Source organism: Salvelinus sp. IW2-2015, linkage group LG6.2 (genome assembly GCF_002910315.2).
Source record: "Salvelinus sp. IW2-2015 linkage group LG6.2, ASM291031v2, whole genome shotgun sequence".
Lineage (NCBI taxonomy): Eukaryota > Metazoa > Chordata > Actinopteri > Salmoniformes > Salmonidae > Salvelinus > Salvelinus sp. IW2-2015.
The window spans coordinates 20,555,802-20,571,110 of record NC_036846.1 but is presented as its reverse complement, the minus strand read 5'-3'; positions in this window follow the sequence as shown (position 1 = coordinate 20,571,110).

Below are 15,309 nucleotides of genomic sequence, written 5' to 3'. Positions count from 1 at the left end.
GGATATACACGGATGTGACTATAATCTAAGAGATTTCCCTTGGGAGATAATGCAGTCAGCATTTGATTGTAAAGAATTCTAGGTCAGGTGAACAAATGGACTTGAGTTCCTGTATGTTGTTATGATTACACCATGAGTAGTTAATAGTAAAGGATCACAAAACCTACGGTTCGGATCACGGTTTTGAGTGACGGATTGGATCATTTTTCGGATCAGCWACAAAAGGGAGACAAATATAACTTTGCTTTCCATTTATTATTTAAAGAACACTTAAAGCAAGGAACTTTTCAATGTTTAAATAAAATCTTAAAATAAAATATTCAATACTCAATTGTTAAATTAAAGTGCAATATGAGGCCTTCCTCCTTTGAACAATAGTGAATGAAAAAAATTGCCTGTGTCCACGTCATCAAAAAAAGTTAAAAGAAACAAGAAAAAGCAGACCTGAGTTTATAACTTCAAATTATTTTTCTAAAAGATGAGGATGTCTACATTGTCTGGGGAGAGGGTGGACCTCTTTACAGTCACTATYTCCCCTGCCGTGGAGAACACCCTCTCGCTAGGTTCTGAAGTGCCAGGCATAGCCAGGTAGCGTCTTYCCATCATGCCATCATCAATYTGAGGGTATTTACACTCATTGCTTTTCCACCATGCCAGTGTATCATCATCCACTGGAWTGCAGCTTGCTGCCTTGTGGGATGCCATTTCACACCGGTTACACTGGCAAACGTCTTGCCTGTGTCCTTGCTCYCAAAGGTCTSCCCGAAAAGCTCCTTCATGGCCGAAATATTTTGTGGAGGAGATGCCTCTGAGTCTGTTCCTGTCGGCTCTGCGGCTTGACCCTGCAGAAACAATTATTTGATCTATTAAACTAACAATTTATTTATTTTCATATTTCATAGAACTATAATTGTAACATTTAATAAAAATCCATTATTATTCCAAATAAAAAATGGATGATTCTAACAGCAATAGCATAGACTAAGATTAGACTGTAGTATATTTAATTCACTCTAATTGTTTTTTTTACCTCTTCAGTGGCCTCAATCTCAGTGGTGAGATCACAGTATGTCCTCCGGTGTAGGGCAGCGTCTAGGTTAAACAGGGACTTGAACCTTGGATCCAGTGCAGTAGATCTATGAAGGTAGTCCTGTACATTAGGGATGTATCTGGGATTCAGGTCCTCTCTAATGGCAGCCTTGACATCTCTAGTGATGTGCTGTCTTCCTCACTTGGGGCCATGGATTGTAGATCCTTGTTTTCAGAGATAGGATCATGGACACAGACGGTGCAGTTTCAGTGCTCAATAGAGTTGTAACCGTTTTGAGGGGTTTGAGCACCTGGAGGACCTCCTCTGCCACTTTCACGTCATCATCAGACAATCTTCCTCTCCTCTCTCTCTCTTCTCGCTCTCTCTCTCTCTCTCTCTCTCTCTCTCTCTCTCTCTCTCTCTCTCTCTCTCTCTCTCTCTCTCTCTCTCGTCTCTCTCTCTCTCTCTCTCTCTCTCTCTCGTCTCTCTCTCTCTCTCTCTCTCTCTCTCTCTCTCTCTCTCTCTCTCTCTCTCTCTCTCTCTCTCTCTCTCTCTCTCTCTCTCTCTCTCTCTCTCTCTCTCTCTCTCTCTCTCTCTCTCTCTCTCTCTCTCTCTCTCTCTCTCTCTCTCTCTCTCTCTCTCTCTCTCTCTCTCTCTCTCTCTAACACACGTTCTCAGACACCAGTACAAAGACACCAGTTTCCGTACACAAACACCACCTCCAGACATAAATCTGAGCCAATATCTGCAGTGGCCCCCAGCCACCCACAGTGATCCTAAAGAGAGGTTTTCATGGTATGGAATTCAATGTCTAACTATCAGGGGAGAAAAAGAGAGACATTTCCTTCAACTTGTGATTTAAATCAGGATTCTTGAAGACAGAAGCCCCGCGCCAGGGTCTGGCATAGGGAGTTAGCCCTCTCCGGACCACATACACCCCCTGACATGGGGATTCCAGCCCCATCTCTATCACTTTACTGTCTACACCTTACCACAGTTCTGGTAATCAAAAAATACTTTCGTCTCGGATACACTAAAAGACGTTGGAAAACATCTCACATTTAGTGATCACCATTCATGACATATTTAGCTGTCCTAACAGTGCACATATTTAGTATTGCTGTCCTAACAGTGCACATATTTAGTATTGCTGTCCTAACAGTGCACATATTTAGTCTTGCTGTCCTAACAGTGCACATATTTAGTATTGCTGTCCTAACAGTGCACATATTTAGTCTTGCTGTCCTAACAGTGCACATATTTAGTCTTGCTGTCCTAACAGTGCACATATTTAGTATTGCTGTCCTAACAGTGCACATATTTGACAACTTGGTTGAGATATGGAATCACACAACACAAGATTCTGGGACTGAGACAAACCTGTTTCATCCTCCTGCACTGTTGCTCACAAATAGAGCATATTTTAATACCAGAAAAGTATATTCTTCAATTGATTGAGATAAACATTAGGCCTACAAATGAATTGTGTTAATTTCAATGTTTTTTGAAGGAACAGTAGAAAATCACTGCTTTCTAATGATTGCCACTTTATTGCTAATTTCCCAATATTGAATTATACTCTCTTAACGGAATATAGGCATATCTGACATTGGCTTTGAACGCATGGTGCAGTTTATAGTAGGTTTTTCAAATAAATGTTTAATTACATACACTGTAAAAAATACAACTTAGAAAAGTCAATGTAGCTTAAATATCCAAGTTATCTGGACTTAAAATGTATAGATGCAATGATTCACCTACCATAGAGCAAGGTGCCGCTAGTTAATTCCATCCTACAATCTACAACAAGAACTTAATCTGAGAATATAATTAATACCATGTGTAGATGCGATAGTGATTAGATCATTTTGGTCGTATATCAAAACCACATGTTAATGCATGGTGTAACAAGTCATGATAAATTAACTTCCCTAAGGATCTGCACACCTTTCAGATTAATTTGAAAATGTATTTGTATTATAATATTCATAGGTAGTTGGTGTTTTCTTGGTGTTGGCGAAAATGTAGTCCTGCATCAGGAACATTGTCACAGATATTGCACCCTGAATAAATGACTAAAACTACCAAATCCTAGACTTGATGTTGTTTCCCATATAAATGCAGGTTAATCCTTCATCATAAATGCACGTTAATGCTTCATCCCCAATGCAGGTTAATCCTTCGTCATAAATACAGTTTAACCGTTCATCATTGGCTAAGGAAGTGTTAGAAATGCCTTGAAAGTAGATGTATTCCATTATACTATGTTCTTGTCTGGTTGATGATGAGTGATTATAATGTGAGAGGAGAAACTAGGGAATAGCTAAAGAGTAATTTTGTAATAAAACAATTAAACCAAAGGGGTCATCTACATCTGGCATTTACGGTGCTTGCATAAAGTATTCAGACCCCTTGACTTTTTACACATTTTGTTACGTTACGGCCTTATTCTAAAATTGATTAAATAATACATTTTCCTCATCAATCTACACACAATAACTCATAATGACAAAGCAAAAACAGGTTTTTAGAAATGTTTGCAAATATATTAAAAATAAAAAACAAATACCTTATTTACAAAGGTATTCAGACTCTTTGTTATGAGACTAGAAATTGAGCTCAGGTGCATCCCGTTTCCATTGATCATCCTTGAGATGTTTATACGACTTCATTGGAGTCCACCTGTACTAAAATCAATTGATTGGACATGATTTGGAAAGGCCCACACYTGTCTATATAAGGTTCCACAGTTGACAGTGCATGTCAGAGCAAAAACCAAGCCAGGAGGTCGAAGGAATTGTCCGTAGAGCTCCGAGACAGGATTGTGTCGAGGCACAGATCAGGGGAAGGGTACCATAAACAATTTCTGCAGCATTGAAGGTACCCAAGAACACAGTGGCCTCCATCATTATTAAATGAAAGAAGTTTTAAAGCTGGCCGCCCGGCCAAACTGAGCAATCAGGGAGAGAAAGGCCTTGGTCAGGGAGGTGACTAACAACCCAATGGTCACTCTGACAGAGCTCCAGAGTTCCTCTGTGAAGATGGGAAAACCTTCCAGAAGGACAACCATCTCTGCAGCACTCCACAAATCAGGCCTTTATGGTAGAGGGGCCAGACAGAAGCCACTCCTCAGTAAAAGGCACATGACAGTCCACTTCGAGTTTGCTAAAAGGCACCTAAAGGCTCTCAGACCATGAGAAACAAGATTCTCTTGTCTGATGAAACCAAGATTGAACTCTTTGGCCTGAATGGCAAGCGTCACATCTGGAGGAAACCTGGCACCATCCCTACGGTGAAGCATGACGGTGGCAGCATCATGCTGTGGGAATGTTTTTCWGTGAGACTAGTCAGGATCGAGGGAAAGATGAACGGAGCAAAGTACCGAGAGATCCTTGATGAAAACCTGTTCCAGAGCGCTCAGGACCTCAGACTGGGGGGGCGAAGATTCACCTTCCAACCGGACAACGACCCTAAGAGCACAGCCAGGACAACGCAGGAGTGGCTTCATGACAAGTCTCTGAATGTCCTTGAGGAGCCCAGCCAGAGCCCGGACTTGAACCCGATCGAACATCTCTGAAGAGACCTGAAAATAGCTGTGCAGTGATGCTRCCCATCCAACCCGACAGAGCTTGAGAGGATCTGCAGAGAATAATGGGAGAAACTACCAAAATACAGGTGTGACAAGCTTGAAGCGTCATACTCAAGAAGACTCAAGGCTGTAATCGCTATTAAAGGTTCTTCAACAAATTATTGAGTAAAAGGTCTGAAGTCTTATGTAAATGTGATATTTCAGTTTTTATTTTTATTTAAAATTTCCAAAAAATGCTTTCTCATTATGGGGTATTGAGTGTAGATTGATGGGGAGGGGGGGACTATCGAATCCATTTTAGAATAAGGCTGTAACGTAACAAAATGTGGAAAAAGTCAAGGGGTCTGAATACTTTCCGAATGCACTGTATATGGAACTTTTACATTTTCAACAACATGATCTTACCATTTTCTGATTATGGTTAAGTGCATCCCCCTGGTATTATAATGTGTCTCCTGTCTCCACATTTTGTCCGTATCTTTTGGGTTTAAGGGAAAGCAATATATGGGGGTAATATTTTGGCATATTGACATATTTACCCTAATATGGACATCCCCAGTGATTGACCCTAACTGCAGTGAGACCACAGAGGTGAACTGCATGGCCTTCAAAATTACAGCACTCCCTTCCCTGAGTTTTATCAGGTGCATAAAGACTCTATCCATCTCCACAGTTCTGAATAATCTGTTTTGATTAATATGGTTTTGACATGAAGAAAATATGCAGAGGGAAGATCTAGCATAGAATTCTGATTATCTCTCAAAACGTTCACACACCCTTCCCCTCTCTCTCTTCCTCCATCTTTCTCATTCTTTCTCTCTCTCTCTGATTTGTAAGGAGAGAGATCTACACATCCCGACAAGATGTCAATCTCAGTTTCAGCTCAGCAATCACYGACAAAAATTTTGTTTCTCTGTGATTGCACCGGGATGGGTTTCAAAAGGATTCCCGCCGGGTGAAATTAGCCTAACTGCTGGGAGACAAACTGGAGATCACAGAGCCAGGAAAGTAAGCTTCTTCCCTGAACTACACCGTCAGAACACAGTCTTTCAGAGTAGTGCAGAGTTAGTTTCATGTCGTCTTAAAGGCCCACTCTAGTCTTATTTCAAAACAATGCTCTGAGCTTTCCAATGTTTGTTGTACAATGGTTTGAGTCAGGAAATCATTATTTAAGTTATAATATGATTTACTTTGTGTTCAATTTCCAAAATGTCTGACTTTCGAAAAGTTGAAGAACTTTTAATGCCAAATGGACATAAGTTGAAGTAACTAATAGTCCTTGACATGGGGATGTTCCTAAAACATATTGCTTTCATAAAGCTTGTTTTTGAACGACTAGAGAGTCAGCTGTATGGTGGGTGAGGAGCTCCATGGAGCTGACTAGAGAGCCAGCTGTATGGCTGGGTGAGGAGCTCTCCATGGACTGACTAAGAGCCAGCTGTATGGTGGGTGAGGAGCCTCATGGACCTGACTAGAGACCAGCTGTATGGTGGGTGAGGAGCTCTCCGTGGAACTGACTAGAGAGCCAGCTGTATGGCTGGGTGAGGATCTCCGTGGAACTGACTAGAGAGCCAGCTGTATGGTGGGTGAGGAGCTCTCATGACTGACTAGAGGCCCAGCTGATGGCTGGTGAGGAGCTCTCCATGGAACGACTAGAGAGCCAGTGTATGGCTGGGTGAGGAGCTCTCCATGGAACTGACTAGAGAGCCGCTGATGGCTGGGTGAGGAGCTCTCCATGGACTGACTAGAGAGCCCAGCTGATGGCTGGGTGAGGAGTCTCCATGAACTGACTAGAGAGCCAGCTGTATGGCTGGGTGAGGAGCTCTCCATGGATGACTGAGGGAAGCTGTATGGTGGGTGAGGAGCTCTCATGGAACTGACTAGAGAGTAGCTGTACGTGGGGCAAAAAAGTATTTAGTCCACAATTGTGCAAGTTAACTCCACTTAAAAAGATGAGAGAGGCTGTATTTCAACTTGAGAAAAATGAGAAAGAATATCTGAAATCACATTGTAGGATTTTTATGAATTTATTTTGCAAATTATCGGTGGAAATAAGTAATTTGGTCAATACAAAGTTACTCAACATTTGTTATAACTTTGTTGGCAATGACAGAGGTCAAACGTTTTCTGTAAGTCTTCAAAGGGTTTTTCACACACCTGTTGCTGTATCTTGGCCATTCCTCATGCAGATTCTCTAAGAGTGATGTTTTGGGCTGTTGCGGACGGACTTTCACCTCAAGATTTTCTCTATGGGTTGAGATTGGAGCTGGTAGGCCACTCCAGGACATTAAATGCTTCTTACGAAGCACTCTTTCGTTGACCGGGCGGTGTGGTTTGGATATCATTGTCATGCGTGAAAGACCCAGCGTTCCTCTTCAATGCCTTCGCTGAACGGACGGAGGTTTTCACTCAAATTCAGATATGCGCATTTACTTCTTTCTTATCACGGATCAGTCTCCTGGTCCTTTGCAGAAACAACGCCAAAGCTGGATTTTCCACCCATGCTTCACAGTAGGTATGGTGGTTCTTTTGGATGTGCAACTCTAGCATTCTTGTTCTTCCAAAACGAGAGTTGGTTTTTAACACAAGGTTATATTTTGGTTTCATCTGTCATATGAATTCTCCAATCTTCTTCTGGATATCAAATGTCTCTAGCAACTTCAGACGGCCTGGATCATGTATGGATTAAGCGGGGACGTCCTGGCACTGCAGGATTGAGTTCTGGCGAGTAGGTTATGATGGTAGGCTTTGGTTACTTTGGTCCCTGCTCTCTGCAGGTCTTCATAAGGTCCCGTGTGGTTTGGGATTTTTGCTCACCGTCTTGTGATCATTTTGACCCACGGGGTGAGATTTTGGCGTAACCAGATCGAGGAATTTAGTGGTCTTGTAAGTTTCATTTTCTAATATTGCACAGTTGATTTCTTCAAACAAGCTGCTTACTAGTTGCAGATTCAGTCTTCCCAGTGGTGCGTGTTACATTTGTTTTGGTGTTTTGAAAGACATTTGGTTTGGCATAGTGGAGTTTGGAGTGTGATGTTTGAGGTTGTGAAGGTGTTTTTATAAACTGATAACAGTTCAAAAAGGTGCATTAATAAGGTAACGAGTGGAGGACAGAGGAGCCTCTTAAGAAGAAGTTACAGGTTGTGGAGCAGAAATTTGCTTGTTTGAGGTGACCAAATACTTATTTTCCACCATAATTTTGCAATAAATTATTAAAAATCCTACAATGTGGATTTCTGGTTTTTTTTCTCATTTTGTCTGTCATAGTTGAAGTGTACGTATGATGAAGATTAGGCCTTCTCTTTTTTAAGTGGGAGAACTTGCACATTTGGGTGGTGAATAATACTTTTTTGCCACTGTATGGTGGGTGAGGAGCCTTGCATGGAACTGACTAGTAGAGTCAGCTGTAAATGGCTGGGTGAGAGCTCTCCATGGATGATTAGAGAGTCCGCTTGTATGGTGGGTGAGGAGCTCTCATGGAATGACTAGGATGTCCGCTGTATGGCTGGGTGAGGAGCTCTCAATGGAACTGACCAGACGCAGGAGCACAGATGAAATCGTATATGACGTACATCATTGTCCATTCTTGTCCATCAAAATAACACCTCATCACTACTTTTTGCATACCGTTTGAGTGTTTTGTCAGTATATCACCTACCTTGTCATTCATCCAGCAACAAATGACTCTCTGACACTAAATCTCAATGTGGCTAGGACCTGAGGGGGTTCTGTCCATGATAATGATATGTAAAATCTATAGTCCTTTTTATACTATGCGCTAACATGGGTTCTGTGTTCTGATCTTATCCACATTCTGATTGTGCCCACATTTTTAGACAGGTGTAGACGATTATAGGACACATTGTGACAGTCGGGGACACATTCTACAATGTAAACAAATCTGGACAGTAGAAACCATTTAAATCATCAGTATCCTGCCCTCTAAAATCATTGACAGGTGGAACCATTGACTTATGGCATCAATATTTGTCAAAAAATAAATAAACATTATTTTAAAATCAAGTGATTAGGATATAGGGGAGMGGACCAGCAAATCCTTTCACAATTCAGACACAGTGGATGGATAAGGTTATGAAGTGTGGTCTCTAAGTTATGAATGGTAAAGTCTCTCAACAACTTCTCTCTTCCCCAACATCACAGTACTGCGCCGATACCATCTCCAACATGACCTGAAATAACTGCTCAGAAAACACCAGGGATTTGTGTCTGTCATGTTAGCCCCTTGCTCTCTGTCGCTCTCCATTGGCAACACCTCAACAGAGACAGAGCTGTGGCTGGGGGAGGTGGGGAGAGAGGGAGGGGACAGAGGGACCTGGCGTTAATGCAGCACTAGATGTGCCAGGTCCTGACTGTCAGTAGGCAGGTGTGTGTGTATAGTCGAGCGGTGTGGCTGGAGGTGGGCCGGGGAGGCTGGCACGGTGTGCTAAATGAGCGGAGATGGATAGTGATTGCTGTGCCCTGATCCAGAACATCCCCCAGGGTAGCCCGACCTGCCAGGCAGAAATTAAATAACTTCACCGGGTGATGGATGAGGATCCGGCCCTGACCCAAACCTCCGCCAACCCCTACCTCACTTCTCTCCTCTCCACATATCTCCATCCCCTCTTCTCCCCCCTCTCCCCACGCCTCAGCCACACACTCACCCTCTCCTCATCCAAATGTCGCCCCACCCTACTCCAACCTCCTACCTATTCGCTTGACATTGGTTATCACTGATGGACAAGAAGCAGGGGGGCGGTGGGGTAAATTTGCCAGGGGAGTAAATTGCATTATAAAGGGGAAGTTTGATTCACTGAGTTCTTCCTGCTCGGGAAGATCAATCCATTAGTGCATGTTTCCCTCCATCAGTTCCGACCCATTAATCAACCAACCATCCTGGACAGCAAGGCCCCACTTAACTCTGTCCAATTGGCTGACTCCGATCAGGGGTCTAGATGCTTCACTTCCTTTTTCTTTTAAAATGTTAGCTTGTTCCATTTCCTGGATGTGTCAGATTAGCAGAGATTGAACCCCAGCTGTTGAACTGTGACGGTCTGAGTGGATCTGGACCAGTCAGGACCCCAGCTGTTGAACTGTGATGGTTTGTCTGGATCTGGATCAGTCAGGTCACTGTTGATGGTACTCGGCTGTTTGCAGTAACTTCTTTGTTGTTGTAATATCCCAAATGGACATGGCAGTTTCACCAAATACCTTCTTTGTTGTTGTAATATCCCAAATGGACATGGCAGTTTCACCAAATACCTTCTTTGTTGTTGTAATATCCCAATTGGACATGGCAGTTTCACCAAATACCTTCTTTGTTGTTGTAATATCCCAAATGGACATGGCAGTTTCACCAAATACCTTCTTTGCTGTTGTAATATCCCAAATGGACATGGCAGTTTCACCAAATACCTTCTTTGTTGTTGTAATATCCCAAATGACATGGCAGTTTCACCAAATACCTTCTTTGTTGTTGTAATATCCCAAATGGACATGGCAGTTTCACCAAATACCTTCTTTGTTGTTGTAATATCCCAAATGGACATGGCAGTTTCACCAAATACCTTCTTTGTTGTTGTAAAATCCCAAATGGACATGGCAGTTTCACCAAATACCTTCTTTTGTTTGTAATATCCAAATGGACATGGCAGTTTCACCAAATACCTTCTTTGCTGTTGTAATATCCCAAACTGACATGGTATTTCACCAAATACTTCTTTGTTTGTGTAATATCCCAAACTGACATGGCAGTTTCACCAAATACCTTCTTTTTGTTGTGTTAATATCCCAAATGGACATGGCAGTTTCACCAAATACTCTTTGTTGTTGTAATATCCCAAATGGACATGGCAGTTTCACCAAATACCTTCTTTGTTGTGTAATAAACCAAATGGACATGGCAGTTTCACCAAATACCTTCTTTGTTGTTGTAATATCCCAAACTGACATGGCAGTTTCACCAAATGCCAATTCTAACACTTCTCTGTCTGACTAGCTGGGATATCAGAGGGATATCTTCACACACTGGTTGACTGTGTACAGTACAGTAGTACTACCAGAAGATAGGAGTTTTCCCTCAGTTTTGCCAGGTCACATGGTCTTGTACTTCATTAATCTCCTATTATTACTGTACAATCAAAACAGCACACGCTCCTTTGCCAGCTTGAGGGGCAATTACATTTGAATTCCATTAATTAAGGAGATCCACCTATAAAATAGTGAGAGAGAGAAATGATCAGTTACCTAATAAAATGTCATATCATCCTTGGAATGGACTCCATAACCCTTCACTGGGTTAGCGTCATCTATATCTGAATGGACTGACCCATCTACATTAGGGTCAGTCCATTCAGAGGATGATATGACATTTTAACATGCCAGAGGCAAGACACTATGCTTTTGTTAAACATTTTACTGTAGCAAAAGTACCTGTAACCACTATTCATCTATTGCCATCCAATATTACTAGCACTGACGTGATTATCCTAATGCTAAAATGTTTTAATATACTAGCAAGTATTTATGGACTGTCCCATGGTGAAACTCACTAAACAGCTGACACAATTCATCTTGGTAGTTAAAATACATTATTGGTGTCAAAGCTCCCCCTTCTAATTCCCCAAAATGGATAATCAGGAGCTGACAAGATGGCGTCGACAAACATGGTCGCCCTGTTTCTAGGGCCTGGCCAACTTTGCAGCATTTTATTTTTTGTGTTATTGCTTCGTCTTTTTTGTTGCTCAGAACGTTTCTTGCATTATTAACTACTGTAATGAATACTCAGGGAGAAAAAGGTGTGGATTCACACGCAGAGCGCGGCAGGTGTTTATTCCGCCTTCGCAGAAGGCAGGAATCGAGGTCACAGGCAGGCAATGGTCATACATAGGTAGGCAAACAGGCAGGTGAATCAAAACTAGAACTGAAGGCTATAACAGGTTCTCACAAACGAGATAGGAAAAGGCTTAGTAGAGTCAAAACGAACAACACCTCACAAAGGCACAAACAGAATGAACTGAACTAAATAAGGAGCTGATGAGACCAGGTGAGAAACCAACACAGGTGAAATCAATTAACAAAAATGAAAGACAGGGCTATGTTCAAGAACACAACGAAACAGAACACAAGGTTGACTAAGAAAATAAATACAGAACCTTATACCTACAGCTGAAAAAAACTTTGGGATATTAGATTGACGGTCACCTTCTTGAGTTGGATCCTTTGTTTGGACTCCCTGGGGCAATTCCATTCATCCCAGGGGCTACTCCAAGACGCCATCGACAGAGAAGAGGAATAAGGGGTGGGCTTCTGCTCCGACTCAGGAGGCATGCATATCATCCACAGCTTCCGAGTACATTACTTGCTAATGTTCAGTCCCCTGGATAATAAAGCAGACGAGCTCAGTGTGGGGATGTTCTTCCAAAGAGACATCAGGGACTGTAACATACTCTGTTTCACGGAACCATGTCTCTCTCCAGATATACTGTCCCCGGACAGGAAGAAAGACCTCTCCGGCAAAAAGAAAGGTGGAGATGTGTGTTTTATGATTAACTACTCATGGTGTGATTGTGGTAATGTACAGGAACTCAAGTCCCTAGACTACCTCATCATCAAATGCCGACCACATTACCTCCCGAGATAATTCTCTTCAGTCTTCGTCACAGCCGTGCATATTCCCCCCCAAGTCGACACCGCAATGTCTCTCAAGGAACTACGCTTGACTTTGTGAAAACTGGAAACCATATATCCTGATGCCACATTTATTGTAGCTGGGGACTTTATTATTAAAGGAAATCTGAAGACAACACTACCGAAGTTCTATCAACACATCTCCTGTGCTACTTAGAGTAGAAATGCTCTCTTGACCATTTCTACTCCCCCTTCCGGGACGGCTACCTCTCCTGCCCACGCCTCCATTCTGCTCCTCCCCTTCTATAGGAAGAAACTTAAACAGAAATGACCCATGATAAGGACTYTTCAACGTTGGTCTGACCTATRGGAATCTATGTTTCAAGATTGTTTGGTCATGCGTGCTGGGATATGTTTCGTGTTGCCTCTGAGAATAGTATTGATGTATACACTGACTGGGTGACTGAGTTCATCAYGAAGTGCATAGAGGATGTTGTTCCCACTGTGACATTTAGAATTTATCCAAACCAAAAACTGTGGATAGATGGTAGCATTCGTGCAAAACTGAAAGAGTGAACCACCACATTTAATCACAGCAAGGTGATTGGGAACATAGATGAATACTGACAGTCTAGCTATGCCCTCAGTAAGGCAATCAAACAGGCATAACGACAGTACAGGGACAAAGTGAATTCGCAGTTCAGCAGCTCAGACACAAGCATTCTTACAATTGTTAAATAGTCACCCTTAGCCGGCCTCCGCCCGCCCGCCCAGTACTGCCCCATGTACATACTTATTGAACACTGGTCARTTTAATAATTTTTACATACTGTTTTACCCACTTGATATGTATATACTGTATTCTAGTCAAGGCTCATCCTATACTTAATGCTGCTGTACACAGCTTTTCTATTCATACACTGTCCATACACACCATCATATARATTTTATATCCAGACTCTGACATTGCTCGTTGTGATATTTGATAATTCCTTTATTTTTATTTGTGTGTATTGTTTTGTGTTGTTAGGTATTACTGCACTACTGGAGATAGAAACATAAGAATTGCACTGCAKCTACGATAACATCTACTAAATATGTGTACAGGACCAATGAAATTTGATTTGATTTGATATGAGGAGTACTACCGGGTCAATTAGCAGCAATTGAGTAGGCAGTGACAAACAGTCACCAAAATGTGATCATTTCTCTCAAGGAAGTGTGTTTGTGTGATAAAAAACACACCGACACATACAGTACCTTGCAAAAGTATTCATCCCCCTTGGCGTTTTTCATATTTTGTTGCATTACAACCTGTAATTTAAATAGATTTTTATTTGGATTTCATGTAATGGATATTCACAAAAGAGTTCAAATTGGTGAAGTGAAATGAAAAAATATAAAAAAACTTTAAACATCTCACGGAGCACCATTAAATCCATTATTAAAAAATGGAAAGAATAAAACTGCCAAGAGAGGGCCACCCACCAAAACTCACAGACCAGGCAAGGAGGGCATTAATCAGAGAGGCAACAATGAGACCAAAGACAACCCTGAAGGAGCTGCAAAGCTCCACAGCGGAGATTGGAGTATCTGTCCATAGGACCACTTTAAGCCGTACACTCCACAGAGCTGGGCTTTACAGAAGAGTGGCTAGAAATAAGCCATAGCTTAAAGAAAAAATGAGTGTTTGCCAAAAGGCATGCGGGAGACTCCCTAAACATATGGAAGAAGGTACTCTGYTCAGATGAGACWAAAATTTWGCTTTTTGGCCATCAAGGAAAACGCCCTATCTGGGGCAAACCCAACACCTCTCATCACCCCGAGAATACCATCCCCACAGTGAAGCAAAACATCCCCACAGCATGATGCTGCCACCARCATGCTTCACTGTGGGGATGTTTTCCATCGGCAGGGACTGGGAAACTGGTCAGAATTGAAGGAATGATGGATGGCGCTAAATACAGGGAAATTCTTGAGCGGAGTGGAAACCTGTTTTCTGTCTTCCAGAGATTTGAGACTGGGATGAGGTTCACCTTCCGGCAGGACAATGACCCTAGGCATACTGCTAAACAACACTTGAAGTGGTTTAAGGGGAACATTTAAATGTCTTGGAATGGCCTAGTCAAAGCCCGACCTCAATCCAATTGAGAATCTGTGGTATGATTAAAGATTGCTGGTACACCAGCGGAACCCATCCAACTTGAAGGAGCTGGAGCAGTTTTGCATTGAAGAATAGGCAAAAACCCAGTGGCTAGATGTGACAAGCTTATAGAGCAATACCCAAGAGACTTGAAGCTGTAATTGCTGCAAAGGTGGGTCTTAAAAAGTATTGACTTTTGGGGGGGGGGGGGGGTGAATAGTTATGCACGCTCAAGTTTTCAGTTGTTTTCTTATTTCTGTTTGTTTTCATAACAAAATATTGCATCTTCAAAGTGTAGGCATGTTGTGTAAATCAAATGATACACACCCCCAAATATCCATTTTCAACCCAGGTTGTAAAGCCACAAAATAGGAAAAATGCAAGGGGGTGAATACTTTCACAAGCCCCACTGTATGGCCTGTGATCAAAAAAGAAGTTCTATATATAGAGGAGAGTAAGTAACAGTTCTATAATAGAGAGGAGAGTGAGCTACTGTTCTATAATATAGAGGAGGAGGAGTGAGCTACTGTTCTTAAATAGACGAGGAGATTGTGAGCTATAGTTCTAACATAGGGCGAAGAGTGAGAGTTATTTTTTAATTTTTTTTATTTCACCTTTATTTACCAGGTAGGCTAGTGAGAACAAGTTCTCATTTGCACTGCGACTGGCAAGATAAAATGCATAGCAGTGGTGAACAGAAAACAGAGTTACACACTAGAGTTATTAACAATAAACAAGTCAATAACATGTAGAAAAAAGAGAATCTATATACAATGTGTTGCAAAAGGCATAGGTAGGCCAATAAATCGAATAATTACAATGGTAGTAAGCCAGTTGTTCTCAACTAGCCTACCTGGTAAATAAAGGTGAAATACAAAAAAAAATAAAACAACAATGCACTTCCCACGTCTGAATTGT